Source organism: Puntigrus tetrazona, unplaced genomic scaffold, assembly GCF_018831695.1.
Source record: "Puntigrus tetrazona isolate hp1 unplaced genomic scaffold, ASM1883169v1 S000000653, whole genome shotgun sequence".
NCBI classification, from domain to species: domain Eukaryota; kingdom Metazoa; phylum Chordata; class Actinopteri; order Cypriniformes; family Cyprinidae; genus Puntigrus; species Puntigrus tetrazona.
Window position 1 is genome coordinate 400,281 of NW_025048274.1, and position 22,517 is coordinate 422,797.

Sequence of the window (22,517 nt, forward strand, 5' to 3'; positions counted from 1 at the left end):
GGAAGTCCAGCCTTCCCGTAGGAGGTCTCGGAACGAATACGCATATGGACAGTATTTCAGTTTGCATATGGAAAATTGGAGGTGATTGAACCCTCTTAGACGGGCAGAAAGGTCTGCCGGGAAACACGGGCTCTAAGGCTATGCCGTGGAAATACACACATAAAGTCCTCTTGGGGTACTTTACATGGCTCCCAGCCCTCACCGGTTCTCACGGATTCATCGAGAGGGCCTGGCGCGGATGCTCCGCAACATCTGGCTGCCGAGGGAATGGAGGAGCTCGACAGGGTCTACTGTATGGACGCTCTGGAGCGGTTAACAAGCCGACCCAAACCGGGCCTCTCAGTGCTTCTACCAGTTTGAGGTGAGAACACAGGAGGATACCGGTTCCACACGTAGGCTATAGAATCTAGCAATCGTGTTGGGGTCGCCCAGCCCGCAGCTCTACAATCTGTCAGCGAGGTGCCACGAGCCACCGCCCAGGACGATGCAACACTTGCTGAGTGTGCCCGCAACCTGAAGGGGGCAGGGCATACCCTGTGCTTGGTATGCTAGGGTAATGGCGTCCACTATCCAGTGAGCCATCCTCTGCTTGGAGGCGGCTCCCCTTCTGCCGGCCTCTGTGACAAACGAGAGCTGGACTGAGGTCCTGAAGCTTTGTGTCCGGTCAACGTAGCATCGGAGTGCTCGGACGGGACAAGCAACGTCAGGGCTGGGTCTGCCTCCTCCAGGGCAGCGCTTGAAGGTTCACCACCTGGTCTCTGAAGGGGGTAGTGGGAACCTTGGGCACGAGCCGGGCCGTGGCCTCAGTGGTACCTGGGAATCGCGAGCCCAAACTGTAGGCACGAATCGCCGACCGAAAAAGCCTGCAGGTCCCCTACCCTCTTGATGGAGGCCAATGCGAGCAGGAGCAATGTCTTCATAGATAAAAGAACTTTAGCACAACTGCTGGCAAGGGTTCAGCGGAGCCTACTGCAGTGCTGTCAGCACTACAGACAGGTCCCAAGAGGGTACTGTTGGGAGCCGTGGAGGATTCAACCTCCTGGCTTCCCTCAGGAACCTGATAATCCGGCCATGCTTACCCACAGACCTCCCATCTATGGGGTCATGATTTGCAGCGATTGCAGCCACGTGAGACTTTAAGGGTGGAGGAGACAGCCTTCGCTCCAACCCTTGCTGCAAGAAGATAAGCACGACTGATAGGGCAATTCCGGGGTCTTCACCCTGAGAAGAACACCACTCGACCTAACAGGCTCTACTTCAAGGCATAGGCCTGTCTCGTGGACGGCACTCTAGCCGAAGAAATGGTGTCGACTACCTCTTGAGGTAGGTCACCTAGAGCCTCCGCATCCCATCCAGGGACCAGACATGGAGTTTCCAGAGGTCTAGACGCGGGTGCCAAGGGGTGCCCCATCTCTGAGTCAGAAGATCCTTCCTCAGAGGGATCGGCCAAGGAGGGGCTGTCGCGAGGAGCACAAGTTCTGGGAACCAAGTCTTCACCAGTAGGGTGCTACTAGCAAGACCTGCTCCTAGTCCTCCCTGACCTTGCACAGTGTCTGTGCAAGAAGGCTCACTGGGAAATACATACTTGCAAAGGCCCGCAGCCAGCTGTGTGCCAGTGGGCAATGGGAAGTCTCTGGAGAGGCAAACAGGTCTACCTGAGTGGCTCGGAAACGTTCCCAATCAGCTGAACCGCCCGGGATGGAGTCTCCATTCTCCGGGTAGTGCAGCTTCGCGACAGCAGCTCGTCGGCTGCCTGGTTGCACACTCCTGGAATGTGAATGGCGAGGCGACCTCTCAGAACTTCCGACTCCATAGGAGGAGGAGGTGGTGGGCTAGTTGCGACATACGACGGGAGCGTGAGACCACCTTGTTGGTTGATGTGCACGCAACGGTCAGTATGTTGTCTGTGCAGACTAGTACATGCTGGCCTCGAAGGCAGTTCTCGAGACTGCCTAGGGCGAGATGTACTGCCAGCAACTTTAGGCAGTTGATGTGCCATTGCAGTTGAGGGCCCGTCCAAACCCCTGACACTGCATGCCCGTTGTACGTGGCCCCTCAGCCGGTGGTGGAGGCATCCGTGAAACCACAGCATACCTGGAGACCTTCTCCAGGGGCACTCCGGCCGAAGGCGAGAGGTCTGACCACGGGGTGAAGGTTTGGCGGCAGGCCGGTGTTATTTGAACCCGGTGAGTGCCACTTTGCCACGCCCACCTCGGGACTCGATCGTGTAGCCAATGTTGAAGCGGTCTCATATGGATTAGTCCCAGCGGCATCACTGTGGCCGCGGCTGCCATATGCCCCAGGAGCCTCTGAAAATATTTCAGTGGGACCGCCATCCTGCTCTTGAACATATTGAAGCAGTTCAACACCGAATGGCACGCTCCTCTGTGAGGTGTGCCATCTGATCGATCGAATCCAGCTCCATCCCAAGAAAAGAGATCCTCTGCGTTGGACAGAGTTTGCTCTTCTCCTGGTTGACCTGAAACCCCAACTGGCTGAGGTGCTGTAGCACCAGATCCCTGTGTTCGCACAACTGAGCCCGGGACTGAGCCAGTCATCCAGTTGGTTGAGAATGCGAACGCCTTACTCTCTCAGTGGAGCAAGGGCTGCTTCCGCGACTTGCATGAAGGCGCGTGGCGACAGGAGAGAGCCGAAGGGTAGGACTTGTACTGATATGCTCGACCTTGACGCCAACCTCAGGAATGGCCTGTGGCATGGAAGAATCGACACACGCAAAGTACGTGTCCTTCAGGTCGATCGCTGCAACCAATCCTGGGGACGGGGCGCACTGAAATAGGCGTTTCTGTGTCAACATCCTGAACGGGAGTGCTCGATTCAGGACTCACAGATCCAAGATTGGTCATAACCCACCGCCTTTCTTGGGCACTATGAAGTATGGGCTGTAAGCCCCGACCTCATATCGGCTGGAGGAAGCGGCTTTATCGTGCCTTCACTAGAAGGACAGCAATCTCCGCCCACAAGACAGGGGCACACGCATTGTTCACTGACATATAGCGGATCCCACTGAACTTGGGGGCGCGGATGAACTGAATCATATAGCCGAAGTCGAAAGGGTTCGCAGGAGCCACCGGGATAGCCTGGGAAGATTCAACCAGGCATCCAGAGACCGAACTAGCGGCTCGAGCGGAACCACCGACGTGCAGGCGATGGGGCAGCGAGGGGGAGTGCAGGGACCCGGCTCGGGCGTCTCGTGGCCGGTCCGAAGCGGGGTCTGAGTGTGTGCAACTCTTACCTGCATCCCCGCAGAAGTGAGGCGGGTAGGCTGTTGGTTCGTCCGCCCAGTCTTCCCACTGCTGCATATTAGCCCAAGGAGAGCGTGAGTGGCGCGGAACTGGCCCGCTCAACTCCTCGCTCTCCCTGGGGACCCAGAGACAGAGGAAACCGCCCTTGTCGAGGTTTTAGGTAGCGGCAACATTCTCTGCCCGGCAGAGCAGCTCCCTCCATCCCCGGATCTGAGGGCCTCTTGCACCTGCGCTTTCCTCCAGGTTTGGCAGGAGCCTGGACAGGCTGGGTGGCTGCCCTGCTGCCAGCTCCACGGTGCTGCCTAGATGGGGCTGCTGCGTTGACTGCGGGAGCGGTGGCGGCAGCAGGGGCACCCTCGGCGACGAGCTGGCTGAGGTGGGCCGCCGGCGGCTGGGTGAAGGCAGCAGCTGCACGCCGAGGCAGGATGTTTCTTACCTCAGTCTGCTTCTGGGCAGCGGAGAACTGCTGGGCAAAGTTCTCCACTGCGTCGCCGGTGGCGGTCTGGGACATGGGGGCATTCAAGGAGCGTGTCTTGTCTACCTCGCGCATGTCGACCAGACACAGCCACAGATGGCGTTTCTGGACCACCGTAGTGGCCATCGCACAACCCAGAGACCGCGTTGTGACCTTCGTCGCTCGTGGCGCGAGGTCCATCACGATACAGAGTTCTTTCAGAACTTCCAGGTCATGACCACCCCTGTGCAGATCCTTCAGTGCCTTGGCCTGATGAACCTGCAACAACGCCAAAGCGTGTACTGCAGGCGCAGCTTGTCCACAGGCCGCACAAGGCACTGCCGTTCAGAGCCGGCCAGTACCTGCAGGCCGGGGGAGGGGAGCACAGGATCACCGCACTAAGCGGAAAGCGGCATTGGGACACAGCTGCATCCCAACTGACCGCTCCACTGGGGGGGCGATCACCGTAACTCCCTGGCTGTGCCACTGTCAAGGGTGGTGAAGGAGGAGGAGCCACTGGGGCAGTTTCTGGCAGTGAAAGGTGCTTTCCACATCCCAGTAAGCTCCTCATGCACTTCCGGGAAGAAAGGTACCAGGGTGGGGCCCTGAGAACCAGCGCAAGCCACCCTTAAATACCAATCGTCCAGCCTCGAGGCCCGGGGAAGCAGTGGAGGTTTCCACTTGATCCCGATCACCTCGACGGCCTGGGCAAGCATAGCCACCATTTCTAGATCTGTATCCAGTACATTCAACGCCTGGTAGCGCAGAGCAACCGGATCTTCACTTCCAGAAATGTCTGGCTCACCTTCCGATGCAGCGATTGACTTCTGATCATCAGGGGAGCCCAAGAGGGTACAGCTGATACCCCACGTGAGGGTCCAGACTGCCCCTTTGCAGCTCCACTGGTTGCAGAGTTTAAGCTTTGTGTCACAACGAAATGGAGCCCACCTGTCTGCAGCCAGAATGAGAACCAAGTCGAGCAAACACAAGCTCCGCCTCCTTTTTCAAGGCGACAGAGCCCGCCCATCACTCCGAGATGACCATCTCCCGCGAGGAAATGATTCATCCACAACCGCCACCTCAGCGTGCTAAGCCCAGGCACACGAGGCAACGATTGTGACCATCACCTAACACCAGGTAACAACCGCATCCAGAAACACACGGGTGCACGTAGTCTGAAGCAAGACCCACGCTGTCTTCCAAGACGCGTCGAGTTTGCCAGGCGTAACGTCGTCTTTAAAAAGACGCACCCGCGAATGCTCTTTAGTGCTGCGGCAACAGGGGATAGCGTTTTGCACACAAACAGGGGGTAGTGCAGCCTGATTGTGGCAATCCACTCGACGCAGGAAAACGACCTCCGCTGAAACGCCGTACTCCAACACTCGTAGATCGTCTTTGGAGCGGAACAGTCACGCTCGGCTCGAAGCGAAAAGCTGAATATGCGCTGCACCCGCTGCTTATTTATACACGCGCTGTGATCAGCGGCAGCTGGATGCGATTAGCGCATGCCAATCTTCAATTGGCTTGTTTAGATACACTCGAAGTAGATTGGTCTCTCGAAGCGAGATCCCAATTCGTCGGTCATCCGACGTGACTCGGAGTGACCGACTGAAAGGGAACTAGTATTTGAATATTTGTCATATTTCACATTATTAGACTAATTATTAGAATCAAAACCATGTTCCAGCTTGTCATCATTATCTCCTGTGAGACATGATGCTTCTGCTTATTTTAATACAGAGCAATGCCAAACTTATTAAATAGTAATTTATTAATTTCTCAGATCTCATCATTGAATGTCAAATTACAGAGATTAACAGATACATGATACAATAAGGTTTTACAACATTTTTACAAGTGTGGTCACTTTGTAATTGCGAAGCGAAATAAAAATAAAGTAAAAAGAACCAAATAAAATAAATTAAAATAGCAATAAAAATCCCATTTTTTTGTCTTCATGCAATAACACTCAGATTTATGAATCTCCCATAAACCGTATCAGATATCTTCAAACCTATATCTTTATGTTTTTTTTGTTAAAGTCAAGAAATATTTATCCCTCAAAAAGTAGCATTTTACATTGAAATATACCATTTATGGTAAACTGTAGTATCAATGCTAACAAAGTGTCTATGACATTGTAAATTATGATATCATAAAGTCAAGAGGGATATAAATGAGTCAAATATTTGAAACATATTTCAGTTATTCTGTGATGATATTAATATAGAACTTTATATGAAGGTTAAAAATAAAGATAAAATTATCATTTAAAATAACATAATAAAAATAAAGATAAAACAATTTTTTTTCCACAATGAGACCACTATTTAACAAAAAAATAGTGTAAAAAATTGCCACAAGATATTCCTTTGTAAAACCCTCACTATTAAAGACACTACAGCAGTTCTTTCTGATAGTATAAAAAGACCATCCAACATTTGCTTCGAAATAGCAGCTTGATAAAACTGAACAGTAAGCAATATGACTAAAACAATGAATGTTTAAGACATTAAAGTGACAAAACAGTATGTGAAAAATTAATTTTCCTCATCAGTAAGCTTAAAGGAAAAAGTCCTTCAATTAAAAAAACAGGACTTGAGATTATGATACATAGTTAATGATATTCTGCTCAAACAGGTGTAAGGCTCTTATGTACACAAAGTAAATGCCAAATCGAAAACTAATGGAATGATGCCTATTAAAATAAAATTTTGAAATGTGTTCTTATACAGCCAAGTTTCATACAACACAAAGCCCTTTCACACGACTCGTCAACATTCCCTAATGCATTGAACTCTCTAAGTCTATACAGCATCAGACTGGTCTTGTGTTGTGTGCAAGGCAGACTTTTTACTGATGCTGAGTGTTAAAACAATTTTAAAGCCACTTTCTGCTGGCATTTCAAAATGCAGTTCATGGTTAGCGAACAATTTCCAAGATGTATCATTATGTGGGTGGTTTAGGCGTACTAGGAATAAGCCAAAGGCTGTTCCAAGCTTAAAAGAGCATCTTTTGATGTTCTGTTATGCTAAAGCTCCAACAAAACTTCACTAGCTAAGCAGCTTTACCAGAAATACCCTGCTGGTTAATAACCTTCACCGGCTAAGGTGTGCTGGTGAACCTCTTGGCTATGTTGGCTTTGTTGATCCAAAACGGCATCAAACTTGGAAATTCACACTAGCTTAATATCTCAACAAGGTTGAGGGAATTTTTTTTTTCTTTGAAAAGTTTTTGTAATATATTAAAGCAACTGTCGGTCATGAAAATTTCATATTTTCATTTTGGGAGTCCCGAACAACAGGTTGACAATTCATGGCAAGGTAAAAAAAACGTATAATATAATATTCTTATAATATGCATTTAGTTTTACCGTATTTGTTTGGTTGATTTCATGTAGAGTAGAGTTTGTGAACTTTCAACACTCCAAAAGTGGCACCTAGAGGCAAAAAAACCATTTGCATTTTCATTTAGACCAACGTGAAAAGACCAACAAATAGGCAGGCAATATGTTAATGTTTCATTTTGACATCAAAACAAAACAACTTAGGACTCGTTTGAACAATTACTCCTTTCAATGATTCAGAGTCGACTCTGAGACAAAAACTTTATATCCAGTAAACTTTCAGATTTGAAACTTTGCAGGATGATTTCATTCAGCTGTGTTACACCCTACATGAAAGGTAATTAAAAAAAAATTAAATAAATAATCCATAATAGTGGCACCTTAAATTAATAAATTTAGTTTTAATGCATTTTTTTTACAGATTAAATCACTATCACAAGTCCTGTGAAAGAGCCTTCATTTGCTGACGAGTATGCTACATGTTTCAATTCCAACACCATTGCAACAGGTAGTCTGATCACCAAAGGCCATAAACACTCATGAGTTTCACACACACAAGCCATTAGAGTATTCTGTTATTCATGTTGTTTGGTGATAGATGAAAACTGCTGCGTTTAAAAGCCAACCAAGTCCAAGAATGAACAAATGATACATAATGAATGGGGGCAGTTTGCTTTCTGAAGCACACCCATTAATAATTTACATGACCTCCAAATAATAAATTAACAAATGAATAAATAAACAAGCAGGCAAGCAAACATCAACAAACCCGTTTTATTTTTTTCTCCCCCGTTATGGAAAAATATCACTGATATAATATAGTCTTTTTTTACAGAATTAGTCCTTGTGAGGGCTTAATCAGTTTATTTTAGTCTCTCAATTGTGGCGTTCAGAATCTCAGCAGTGTTGTTACTTTATTCAAATGACAATTGCTCTCTTTTAGTGAAACTTAGTTTCTCTGAGTTTCCAGCAGAGAACCTTTCTAGTCCAAGTCTCATGGCTGAAAAGCACAAAGATAAAGCACAAAGGGGCTTGGCAAAGGTGGACATAAATGGACAGCACAGTGTTTTGCAGAGTGGGCACTGATAGAGAACGTGCACAGTTACAGCACAGTGGCGTTGTGCCCTTCCATTTTCGGGAGTCTGGAGTCCTGCACTGTACCCATGGTGACCAGAAGCGGGCGACTGTCCTCAGGGCCGCTGGCCCTAGCCAAAGTTATGGGCCTCTGTTGGCCAGGATGAGGTGGGGGAGGCTGGGGCCCTGGCATGGGCTCCATGGGCAGGCCCTGCTCCTGGTAGCCATATCCGATGTTCCCACATGGGAAACGGCGTAGTCTGTAGAGTGGAACCGGTGCTAGGCTGGCGAATCCAGAAGTAAAGGGGTTGGGGCAGGTGGGGAGGAGGGGGCAAAGCGGTCGACACAGACCTTGTTGTTGCTGCTGCTGCTGCTGCTGCTGTTGTTGTTGGCGCTGGAGCTGCTGTTGGTACTGCTGCTGTTTGTGCTGTTGCTGTAGGCCCAGAGCTTCAGCTACTGTCACAGTCCGGCCCGCTTGTTCCTGCCCTTCACCTGGGATTCGTGGGCCGCTTGTCTGCCTTTGTGCCTGGGCCTGCTGTCTTTTCTGCTGCTGCTGTAGAAACCAAGAGCCGTAGGTTGGGTTCCAGAGATTGGTGGGCTTCCCGTTACGGCTCTCCTTCTCTGACTGGACGGCCTGCATGAAGCCCAAATTCACATGGCCTCCATCTTGGGTGGTCAAGGGAGTTGCAGAGGAAGGTTTGGCAGCTGGTATGGGTGCAGTGACTACTGCGGGTTGATGGTGGTGATGGGGGTGAGGTTGAGGTTGGGGAGCGGGTGGGAGTTTGCTTTCAGAGGAGTGGCTGGCCATGAGAACAGCCTCCCCATCTCTCTTAGGCTGATCGGAGTGGGTGGCAGATGAAGCCTCCTCTGTTCCCTGAGGGGTTACAAGCAAGGAGGGGGCCGATGGGTCGTCGGGACGCATGGGTACCCTCTCCTCTTCCTCAGGGATGGGGCCGTACTCGACAGGCAAAGGCACATTCACCACATCTGGATCCTAGGGGAATTTGAAAATCTGAGTAGTCAAACTTCTCAATACACTTTTTTAAAAAAGATTTTTAATAAATGTTAATAAAATAAGATAATAATAAATCCTAACATAATAATTAATCAAAGATAGCATTGTACCTTATTAGAAATACTATTTTTTTAAATTAAATTAAATTAAATTGAATTAAATTAAATTAAAACAAATTCCATTTAATCAAATCAAATGTAATTAAATTAAATTAAAATGAATAAAGAATATTACATAGTGGCATTGATTGTATAATATGCTCAACTCTGTTCTGCATACTTTACCAATTTCCTTCTGCACAGTGTACAGAATGCATATTACAATACTGAAATTCAAAAATGCTGCTCCTAACAAACCTATAACATGATTTTAAGATGTAGTACCTGCAGACAATAGTCAATCCTCTCCAGAATAGTTGAGAAGTTTGGTCTGTCTTCTGGCTGATGCTGCCAACTCTGTGTCATTATCCGGTACCTATTTTTATAAACAAAATATATATTTTCATTACATGATAGAACAATTTAATACAATTTAAAGATTAAAAACTAAAAACTCTTCAATATGGTCCCCAGATGAGCTTAGTAACTTAAACCAAAACTTAAACCAAAACAAAAAGTTAGATTAATATTATTTTTAAAGACAGAAATCATACAGCAATGGAAAGGATAATGATGACTGAAAAATCGAGAATCAAAATTCATATTCATTAGATAACAACCGATTCTTGACATTTAAGTGTATGTTATAAAGAAGTGCTGCATAAATATCTTGCATATTCGAATTTAAGAGTCAACTCACACTGGCCCGGGGCAGTTCTTAGGTGGGTCCATCCGGCCTCCATTAGTAACAAACTCCAACACCTCTTGGTTACTGCGGCTGGGGTATGGCATATAGCCAAGTGAAAAGATCTCCCAGAGCAGAACACCAAATGACCTGAAAAACAAGTCAAAAAGACAGAAAATGAAGAGTAGAGAGGTGAAAGCATAATAATTATGGAAAGAACAATATCAGAGGGTGAGAAACAGTGGGGTTGCAATAGCATAAGACAGAACTTGAAGCAAATGAATCTTTTAATTATGTAATTATATTACAACGCTCACCATGTATCTGTTTTTGAGGTAAAGATTCCCTCCATAAAGGCCTCGGGAGGCATCCATTTGACTGGCAGCATAGCTCGGCCTCCTTTCCTGTAATAGCTAGCTCTATGGAAAAACACATGCCCAGACAAAAGAAGAGACATTGTTATGAATGCCCACAGTAGACAGCAGCAGAGTGACTTATTAACTCCAGTCACAGATCAGAGAGTGAAAAAGCACTGGAAAATGAAAGGAGCAAAAATTATGTAAAGACGCAATTGAGAAACTTAGTCCATGTGTGACTTACGTAAGAATGGAAAAATTGCCATTTTTTTGGTAGGTGATTTATATCCGCGTCTTCTTAAGCCTTGACTTCATCCTTGGTAACTAAATTAGTCACTAAATGAAAACTGCGTGCATGTGGCTTGGCTTTGTGTTAAAAAAGTAAAAGCATTATAAAATAATAACAACTTGTTTAAAATGGGAGTCTATTGCTTGAATAATCTAATAGTTTTTTTTCCCCTCCAGGTTGAAATTAAGAGACAAGTTTACTTAAGTGGATTATGGAAAGTGACTGACCTTGTTCATCTGAGATGCACAACTTAATGTTTTACTTATGATATAAAAAATGCAGATGTTTTAGACAAGCAAAGTAAAATAACTAAATGTTGAATTTAGACCCAGTCGCTGGATCTGTCTGTCTTGGGTCATAAACTGGATCAAGAGGAAATTAGGGTTATGGTAAATGAAAAGTGACTGATCTAGTTCACTGGAGATGCCAAATCATCTCAGTCATCTATCGAAAATGATGTCATTTGAAACCAGAGTCATTGAAGCAGTGATTCATTTGGATATTTTTCAAAATATCTTTTTCAGTATATAAAATATGTAGATCTTCTGGACCAGCTAAGTAACTTATCTAAATGCTGTGTCAACATCCATGTCATGGGTCCTTACCTAAACATTAAACTCTCAGTTCATTAAACATGCCTTATTTAATTTGTTGTTGAACTCTATGTTATAATGGTTTAATTATACATGAAAGTGTTATGGACAAGTTACATCGATGTCCTGAGATATTTCAAATTAATCAAGACAGTTGTTTTCCTATCATATTCGTAAAGTGAATATGGTATAACAAAAGTTATAAATAGTCAGAAAGCAATAGAAGACTGAATGTAGCCACTAAATTCAAGTAGGACATTTCTAAAACATATCGTTGTTGGTTATGGAGCAATATTCCTATTAATCAGATTTTAGGGTTAAACTTGGGACATTATGGAATTGTGATATTAGAGGTAAAAAAACTGAACTAAAAACATATGTGGATCTGGAAACATATAAGATATATTGAACTTTAGATGCAATTGCAGATGCAAATTTTAGTCAAACTTTCCTATGCAGAGCGCAATCATTACTTGAGTATCATCAGCTCTGTGCTTTTAATGCTATATGCAAGATACTACATTTGCATGCAAGTGTCATGTAAAAGTACAATAGTAGCAGTACCAACATTACATTCACATTTACATTATTCATTTGGTAGATCCTCTTACGTGTCCCAAAGCAACACACATTGTATTCAAGGAGAATAAATTAAAAATTACATAAGTAGATACATCCTGTCTGCTACTTTTTGTGAGCTAAATTTTTCATGAAGCAAGTCCTAATCTAAACCATACCATGGAAATAACTTTTAAATCGATGCAAAACTGTTATAAAACAGTAATTATTTACTTATTACCGTATACTTATTATAGCACACCCAAAAATTACATTTCATGATTATTTCTTTACTATTATTTTTTTTTTTTATTTAAGGATGTTGCAACTTTCTTACTGAATGCCGTATCTGAATGTCATATTCTTCACATTTCTCATAGTGTGATCACTGTGAGTCTAAAACTATTTTCGTCATCCAGAGCTGATGTTATCAAGATCTAGTTCCAATATCTGACCCTCTGCTGACAACAGGGAAAAATAAATAAAGTGAGAGAGAAAGAAAAAAAGAGACAAATAGGTCTTGTTTTTTGCCTTCAGCTATCCTGAGGTTGCTAAAGCAATATTCCTGGGTGTGTGTTATGCTGAGCATTTATCACAAAAGAAAAAACGAGAGACTGGAGCTGAAAATATATACTGGCCACTATCTCCTAAACAAAAGCATTTGCACTTTTTGTCAAAATCCTGATGATCCTGGGTTTATCGAACTCTAAGCTCTATATACACTAGTTTGTGGCTTACTGGGGTTGTGGCAGCGAGGCCTGTTTTACCTCCCTCAGGAAAACACACCTCACAAACCAACATTACACTCATGTTTCCACCAATCTCAGTCATGCGAACGGATTTCGCAAGCCAGGACTCAAGGGAAACCAACAATGGAACCCTTTGAAGTATGAAATCAAGAATATCACAGAAAACCTTTGTATCGCTACTGACTACATGGTCCCTGGTGTGATGGTTTGCTGCCACAGGCGAGGAGATGGAGAACAAAAGGCTTGAGTCAGGGTAAGCTAAGTTTGGGATTGTGAAGTTCATAAACTCAATTCAAGAGAAAAAAAAAAGGTAAATATCTTCTTCTGTGTTCACGTTTTGAATGTGAGCTGTGTGTATTGCTGCATCTTTCTAATTCTAAAGATCAACTGGCTGGACAAAATACTGTTTAGTGCAATATGAGTTATTAAGATTCAGTTCCAGAATTCCTGCTAAAAGTTATAGTTAATTTTGTTTTAAGATCAAGGTGTTTCAGGAAGTTTATAGGATGTTCCTGTTTAAAAAAACAGCATGACAGGACAGGCTACATATAGGTAATTTAACATTTAATATTCAACAAGTAAACTCTATATTAATTTAATGCTCTCATAGTCATTGCAAAATAATGAATTATGCATAAAAACAGGAACGCTGCTCACAACAAATGTTTAGACTCCAACGGTAACTGTCAATTTTTTTTTTTTTGTTCAGTCGGTGTGCTGAATTTAAAACACAAGCTGTGTTTTGATGGCTATAGTGGTTTTATTTATTTATTTATTTAAAGCAAGATGCTTTAAAGAAGACCAGCAGCTTGTCAGAAAGTTTTAGCTTGCTAACATTCTAACAGTTTGCTGTTTGTCAGCACATTAAAACCCTCTCCAGGCATCATGCTAAAAAGATTAAAACTAAAAGAGAACTAGTCAGCTTCACTAATTGGTTGTTGGGAGACTAGTTGACCATCCTGACCTGTCCCTAGTGATAATGAAAAGCTGTCAAAAATCTGAAGTAACCTCTAAGAGTTAACTATGTCCATTAAAACTGACCACATCTAAGAATCCTCATCTCTCAGAAGTTGAGATGAAATATTCACTCAAACCTCCACTGTAATTTTTCCCATCCCCAACTGCTTTTTCATCACAGTTCTAAACTCCTGTCCTGTCTGCAGAGCTCAGCGGGAAAATGCAAGAAAAATCTGCATCAGCAATTAGAGCACACTTTACGGCAACTCTCCGGAGGGAGTAAAACAACGCACCATCTTTTCCCTTCAGATTTTCTCTGGCTAATAATACCCTTCTTTCACCAGCTAAGCAAGCCATTTTCAGACACACTTTTCAGTAGCGGTTAAGAGGCAGTCAAGCTCACAAATCCTTTCACTTCGTTGCACTGGTGCTACCATCTCATCTGATGGATAATGTCAAAGGTTCGTAATAGTGCCAAATTGAGTGATTGATTGATTTGTTGTCCAGTGCTGAGGCAAGTTAAGATTTTGTTGTTGTTAACCTAAAATGAACTTGACAGTCAAGGAAAAAGCATAATAGCTCCTCAGTGAACCTTCCAGGGGAAAAAGTCGCTAGAGTCTTCACAAATGATACATGCACATGTGAGTAAAGAGCAACAAAATGGGACAGTTACTGTGTGCTTGAACATGAATTTAATTTATCTTTGAGGAACCAGCGACACATTTACAACAACCAAAAATGGTGTGGAAAATGATTTTAGTTCACTTAATATATATTTTTAAGAGGTTTCTTCTTTGATTCTCAACAAAGATGCATTTATTTGAGAGAAAAAAATACTGTTGTAATTATTATTGCAATTAATACAATAATTTCTTATTTTAAATTATTTTTAAAATGATTTATTTCTGTGGGTAAAAGCTGGATTTTCAGCAGCCATTACTGCAGTCTTCAGTGTCACTGAAAAACTTTCAGAAATCTTTCTAATGCAGTATGCTGATTTATTATCAATGTTGAAAGCAGCCGTGCAGCGTTTGTTGTTTTTAACTTCTGAATTACAATGTATGTACTGTATAAAGATACTATAAGAGTGGCATGTTATATCTAACAGAGCCATGGTTTATTATAACCATGATAATTTTTTTGTATAAATAACAAGGACATAGCTATCTACCCTTTGAATTAGCTGAGCACTTATTAAATAAGTTTGCTTGGCTCTTGCCTTAAAATGAGAAATATGTCGGTAATAAAATCTTGCAAATGGGTTTTCAGAATGAGATATGCTTTCATCTTTTCTGAACTGAAATGCTGTGGAAGAAAAACACAGCCACTAAACAGTCTTTCGGATTTAATAGCCAATTGAATATTGAATATAAACACGGATGCAATATAGAACTGTCAAGGTTTTTTTTTCTGTCTGTCATTTCTAATTGATGCAGACTGGTGTTTGCATGTTTAATACATATTTTATTTTATTTATTTGTTTGTTTATCATTTTTATGTTACAGTAGGATAACTTTGAGGTGAATTAGGAGATCATAAGGCTTACCTGTAGATGTCTCTGGCCATGCCAAAATCACCAATCTTGGCCACCCTCCCGGACCTTTGCAGGTCAGAAGACAATTCCTGGCAGCGATATCTCTGTTAAGAATAACAAGTGAGTAGACAGACACATTTATATCAGATATTTGTCTGATTTTAATTAAAAGAATGACAAAACGATATTCAGTATCACAATATAGTCACAGTTGTGTTGTCTCTTGTAATATTTATTGTTGTTTCTCCCATGGATTTTCATCTTTTTTGTGAAATATATTAAAGAAATGCATTTAGATCACTCTCTCCTTGTTACCCACCAGGGCACATATTTTATATATTATGACATGTTTTATATTTTCAGTAACTTACACTTTGCCAGCTTAAATTTTTCAGCATTGTTCAGCAGCAGTGTTGTTTTCAGTCCTGTTACTGTAAATATCCTTGCAAATGCAAGTATACTAAATTGGTTAACTAACTAGTTAAAGCTCTGCTTTAATAAGTCTAGTCCTAAATGTCCATTGTGCGTGTCTAATTACTGGTGTCCATTATTCGCAACATTGTGAGATGCTGTCCACATGAATTAGAGCATGTAACATGAATGACACCCCATCAACATCGCTAGTAATGCACCAAAGATAGAATGCTCCAATTATAAACGATGAACATGTCAACTCTGCATATGTTTGAAAAAAAAAAAAAAAAAAAAACACGGTAAAGCACAAGCTTACAGTTAGTAAAGCACATTAGTTCCAGTGACCTTCAGAAGTCAACATCACACACTAATTAAAGTACTTTGTTTTGTCATGTTTCTTTGTTGCGTGTTGATATTATAGCAGTCTTGAACATTCATTTGTTGTTTCACCGTCTAATTTCTTATGACAATGCTAGAAGATAAAGATTCATAAACCTTCTCTCCATAAGTACAATTCCTTATCGGCTCACTCTCCTCCTGAGAGTGCGACACACTTTATGCTTTAAAAGATAAGATAAGTTCTAAATGGATTCAGAAGTCTAGGAGAATGTCGGTGAAGATGATGCAGAGCTATAGGTCTTTAAAGGATCCTAAGTTTTATCAAATAATGCAGTTTTGGCATTCATCAAAAACCTTCTGCATCGAAACCTGTTCCTTCTTGTCAACAAAATTTCAGCAATTCTCTTCAGGACTCTCTTTTACACAGGTGTGACCAGCAAATAACAAATTGGTCTCATTAATTGAGACACTAAGTATCATCTGTCCCCATTTTTACGAAATTGTGTTTGAGTTAAGAAACTGATGTTTCCTTCAGGCTGTAGATCTGCTGAATATAAAATATTGCTGTAACTTCATTATTTAATATGCTTCTAAGCTAGGCCGATTGGAAATACGTTGCACTCCCTACATTTGTGCAAAACCTAAAAAAAGTACTTATACATATGAACTGCTGCAGGTTCCAGTTGAAATGAACACTAGAGGCAGTAAAACTCACTAGAGGCAGTTTTTTTCCTTTTCACATAAAGTATGATTTGCAAATCCACAGTTTCAATTAATAAAGCTTTGCAATAAAGCCTTGCAAAGCCACAGTTTCAGTTCAACAAAACATCTAAAATATGCATAAAGTAAAAATTTACGCCAGGGTTATGTACTGAACTTGCGTTTAGCGCCACTCCATGAAACTTCCATGAAATAGGCAGTCAGGTATAGAATGACGATTCTGCTGAAGTGTATTTACAGGAACGTATTTCCAGTGAGCCTGGGTTGTATGCTTCAGCTTCGTTGAGTGTGTGCACCTAGTATTCCCTACATTTTGGGCACCACATTTCCCTGCAAGGATAGCATTACAAGTACATTATGACATTTTTGTTCCCAGCTTCTAAATCATGCAAAATTATGGTTTTTTTGGAAAATCTATATGCATAATGTTTTGTGTTGGGGTACACATAAAATATAGAAAACAAAGATGTGTGTAAGTGTTTAGTGAAGTTCAACAATGACAGCTCTCTGAAACGTTTAGCGTGATGATGAAAATGTCAATGCATTTGGTCTTAGATCTCAGAATAGATCTGCTACACTACTGCGGCTGAATTGTCACTGCTGTTGGTTATTGCTATAGTTGAAGATTATTGCTGCTGTTGCAAACAAGTACATGAACTTGCTACTCTCAGTTAACATGGCAATACTGTGGTGAGAGTATTTAATATATACACTGCTACACAAATAGCATTTCAAATAACCCGTAGAAGAAAAATTCAAGCCAAGATTTTTGTCTTGTTTCCAGCCACAATATCTAAAAATTCTTAAATAAAGAATGGGTTTCTAGACAAGCAAAAATTTCAAAATTAAGCAACGTTTTGCTGTGCGTGGAGGTGGAGCTTCGGAGAGTGCACTGCAGGGATCTCAAGTGAATGCAAGCCAGTCATATTAATTCAAGGCAGTAAGCTCATTTGCTGCATATGCGGCATATACAAATCAGTTTGTCCTTTAACTCTCTGAATATCACCAGTTACATTAACAACCCATAAGTACACACCTTCTAGAGTTTTATGATTGAACTACTTAATCAAGTCTTAACATCCTAATCACCAAACGTGTTACTCAATGCAAATACTTTAATTGATCACACTTATTTTTTTATTTATTTCGTTCTGTTTTGGTCTAATTATGCTGCAATGAAAGTCTAAAAAGTTGTGTATAGTTATAGTTCTGCATCTTGATCTGCAAGACTATTCTTGTTTCCCTTTGAAGGTCATGTCATGGAACTCATGTTTCCAATTACTCGCACTATTTGAAGGCATTTGGTGTTTGGTTGACAGCAATGGATTACACCTTTTATGCAAAAAAAAAAAAAGTAGAAAAAATCACAGAAAGGGCAAAATGATCAATCCCTCTGGGTTTTGACCAAAAAGTTGAAACTGAACACGAAGGCCCAGATACATTTTAACTCGGCTGTGTGAGGAACTTCAGTAGGAAACTGCAGATGGGTAAGTGTCTCGGCGTCCCTGTTCTATACCGGGATTGATGACCGGACTGCTCATGTAGCATAAATGAGCTCTAAGTGGACTCATTTTTCATGCCATTCTGGATGAGAGTGTCAAAAGGAAATAGAACTCCCACCGCAGGTATGAAAGGAAGCACAACTCCTGAACGGAGTCAGGAGCGCTGATTTTGTGCTGACTTCAGAAAAAAAGCAGATCATCCATCTGTTGTTAAATCGATCTGTGATGTGTGAAGGTGTGTTGGGTTGTCGGTAATTATACCTGTGGATGAACTGGTTCTCTTCTAAGTACTGGCATCCATGGGCGATGTCTCTGGCAATGTTGAGAAGATCTACCATGGTTAGACTTGAAGGATGCTCCTGGAAAGCATTACAAAAAGTCAGAATGCTGAGTATTCCTTGTCAAAATAATTGTTAACTTTAGCAAAATAATAAGTTTTAACATATTTCAATAATATATTTAGAGGAATTTACGTAAGTGCAAATATAATATGACATCTTTAGAGACAGGACTGCATATTTGCATTTAAATATACATTTATTATAGTTTAATAAATATTAAATGCCATTAGTTGAACTTAAGTCCTAGTGCTTTTTGATCCATGTATTTGTACTTTCATAATAAAATCTATAGTCCTTGAAATACCAATAAACATGCTATTGAATCTTCTTGTGCACTTTTTTAAGTTTGTTAAGTACCCCATTATGGATTTTTGAAAATAGCCTTTGTGTTTAACACAAATTTAAATGAACGAAAACATCCTGCAAAGTTTTAAATGTAAAAATGAACCGTATATAAAGTTATTGGTAACACTTCATTTTACGGTAACAACTATAAGTTGCTTATTACCATGTGTATTACTAGATTATTAGCCATTTATTAGAACATCAATAATAATCAATAGAGCATCAATAATCAATAAGAAATAATTGATGATGGGCTGTTGAATTATTAGAAAAATAATGCCTATCTGAGGAGACTAATCTCGAAAAAGTGTTTGGCTAATAGTGAAACTTTAAGTTAATTGTCTTTAGTAACACAGCCATTATTACCTCGCTTGTAAAAAGTCAAGCTGTTTTTAAGTTGATGGGTGAAGTACTCAGGGTAGTGCTAACAATATTAGTGTGTATGTTAATGTGTGTGCGTCTATAAAGGGAGAGAGTGCAGCAGACATCAGGCTATGTGCTTTCCATGCATAATAAAACAATTTTATGGCAAAAACCTGGATATCGTCTGTCCTTTTAGGTTGGGTTAGAAGGCTAAATCGTTTTCCCATCTAGTTATTGATATTACTATTGGAGCATTGTTATATGATATACGTTTATAGAGTTTTAAAATTAATTTATTGAAATCTGTGATATTCATTAATTCCTCCATTAACTAAGAAGGGTTAAATGGGTTATTGGTTATTAGGACTTAAATAACTGTGCCCCAAAGGCAATTCCTCTTTCTCACCTTTTTGGACTCAGCTCTCACGATTATATTTGTTGGGTACTGAGATATGTTGGACTCCGTGCCAGTTATTGAGTGAACTTCTACTCCACGCATGAATGGCTTTTGAGACCTCACTTTGTCCACCCAACAAAGATGTCTACTGTTAACTGTTCTCACAGCAGCAAGAACAAATTGCTAGTCAACCACTGGAATCCTTCTCACACAATGGACAGATGAACCCGAACTGTGTATTTGTTGGACATTCTCTCGAAGAAACTCTCAACTTCTTGTATACATGGATCTAATAAAAATTGTCAATTTATGGCATTTTGTGTCATTTTTATCTTTGTAAAAACGATTTTATTGATCTCTCTCTCTCTCTCTCTCTCTCTCTCTCTCTCTCTCTCTCTCTCTATATATATATATATATATATATATATATATATATATATATATATATATATATATATATATTTATATCGAAGTTACACAAAGGCAGGGTTTGGAAAAATTCATCGCAAAGTGAACCATTGAGCAAATAAGTTACAAATAAATGCATATTATGTGAAAATGAATGTTTTTAAATTTACATGCATGCAGACCTGTTGTTGGGGACTCCCAAAACAAAAAATGCGAAAACTTTTATAATTTGACATTATTACAGTATAAAGTAAACTGTACTTTTGGGCATTTATTTCATCGGAAACTATCTGCAAGCATAGTAATATACACAGAACAAAAACACAACCATCAAATAAATAATCTAAAGCAAATCACAAACTATTCATTCAATAAACTAATGAAAAACATAACTTAATGAGGTTTGCGCAATACAAGACACTGTGCACACTCTGTGACATGTGTGTTCTTACTAGTCTTGGTCTAGTTTCCCTCAGGAAGCTCTTGAGATCCCCTCCGGCCATCAATTCCAGCAGAATGAAGCGAGGCAGAGCTTGCAGACTCACCCCAATACACCGCACAATGTTTTGGTGACTAAACTTGCTGTCAGAGGAATAGAAAGAGAAATATGGTATTTTTGCTATTATGTGCTCATAAATTAGCCCATTGGAATGATGGATCTTGCATTTTTCATTGTTACCTGATTATGAGAGCTTCCATGAGAAAGTCTAGCTCATCCTGCTCAGAGCACACCTCAGGAATGAAGGTCTAATAAAAGAAGAGAATTTAATAATCGCATCTATGCATCATATATATATATATATGCAGATCTTACCTTTACAGCCACCTGCATTGGACTGGGCTCCCCTGGAATCCCAATGGCTAGTCCTTCATAGACCTCTCCAAATGCGCCATGACCTAAACCTCTACAAACAAAACATTAAGAGTATGCTTACTAATTTGGTCAACAATATCACTCCATTCACATACTGCATTTAGGAAGTTTCAGACTTCACTTATTAGGAGATTATTAAGACCCATGACGGTCAAACAGCATGCTAGCACATGAAACTTCTGCAGCCTAACTGAACTATAAGGAATTATTGATGCTCCCAACCTGGTGAGGAGATGTTACGCGTGGCACCTCCTTTAGATCGTTGATGGAGGCGGTCTTTCCACCAAAGCAGTAGTTGGGATTGTAGTCGGTCATTATGGTAGAAGCTCTCAGTTTGCTCAGCTTACAGTCGGGACTCTGTAGCTCAAGTTGAATAGACTGGAGCTCGGTGTGTTTACGTCTGTACACTGGACAACAATCAGCACAGTGTGATATATTTTTTCCAGTTTGCTACATAACTATTAGCATAATGGGATTGTTGCCATTGTCAAATACATTCAGATTGTATTCATCTGAAATAAACCATCAAACTGCAATAACTAGTGTTATAATGTTTTGTTTGAGCACCTTTTGGAAAAGCTAAATTGGACTTGAATCAGGTTTAACATAAAATCGGTTTTAAAAAGCTATTTTGTCTATCATTTTAATCATTTTTGTTAACTACAACAACCTTAGTGGTGACATTTTCTTGCAAATTTGTGGATGCCATGAGAAAACACTGGACACTTCAAAACAGTTTTCACGAACAGGCATGTTAGTCCAAGTTTGGTGGGCTTGACCCACACAGTAAACACATCGGTGCAGCATGTGGAAGTGATTTATTCATAAAGTGGTAATCGACAAGGCTTGTCAGAGCTCAGTTAACAGCCCATTTATCACACATCTACTCTATTTATCACTCAGAGACTGCTACTACAGTGTAGGTGGACAGATGATGTGTTCGATGCCATGACTCTGTGTGTGTGTGTGTGTGTCTCAAGCGTAAGACATGAATCCTCATTTTGAATTCTGAAAGCTTGTGTGGCATGTGTGCAGCTGAATGATTATACTGTTTCTTTAAAAGTGCATTCAAATGGGTTTTCTTCCAAAAAAAGCAAAATAACAAAAACAAAACATATAAATATACAAAACGTATATATAATTTTAATAAATTTGACATTTTGCTACAGTGGCATCGAGATGAAGCTACAGCCACACTTATAGGTGTCCATGTACTGCCTAAGACCATAGTCATATTGGCCAGTAAAAGTGCAGGTTTATCCGCTCTGTTTCTAATACCCAAAAAAGTAACAAAAACATTCCCCAAATGACTTGGCTCAAGTATTGTGTTTTGTTTAATCTCTGAGACTCCATGAAACTACGCTTATAAAAGGATTTGACAAGGTCTACTTACTGATCATAACGCCAGAGACGGCCAACAGCAAGGCGGCGATGAGTGCAGAAGTCCCCACTGACAGACCCACTGGCAGATGAGGCGGCTGGGTGGGCAACACTGCTACACAAACACACAGCAACAAATATACACAAACAAATTAGAGCAGAAATTAGTAATAAATTATTCAGAAATTAGAGCTTTTCACATTTAAAATAGGTAAATCCTATGGTCCATTGTTAATAATTGTTAAGCACCAAAAAATAAAAAAACAAAGTGTGTTCATGTCAGGCATCAAATCTACTGAAACCAAAGAAGTTTCATTAAAGGTTTTGGATAAGAATTTTGTCTTAAAACATATTCACAGATAAACCAGTTTTATGCTTTGTGGAATACTTTAGGAGAAAAATTTAGGAGTTCTAAATGTAGTACTGACACGCCCATTATTTATAAGATTTTCTACTAAATAGA

At 41.0% G+C, this 22,517-nt stretch overlaps 1 pseudogene; it reads right to left on the reverse strand.

Annotated features, from left to right (window-relative positions):
• Positions 1-5,470: 5,470 nt before the first annotated feature.
• The window catches only part of LOC122334854, a 28,579-nt pseudogene continuing 11,532 nt past the window's right edge, over positions 5,471-22,517 (reverse strand).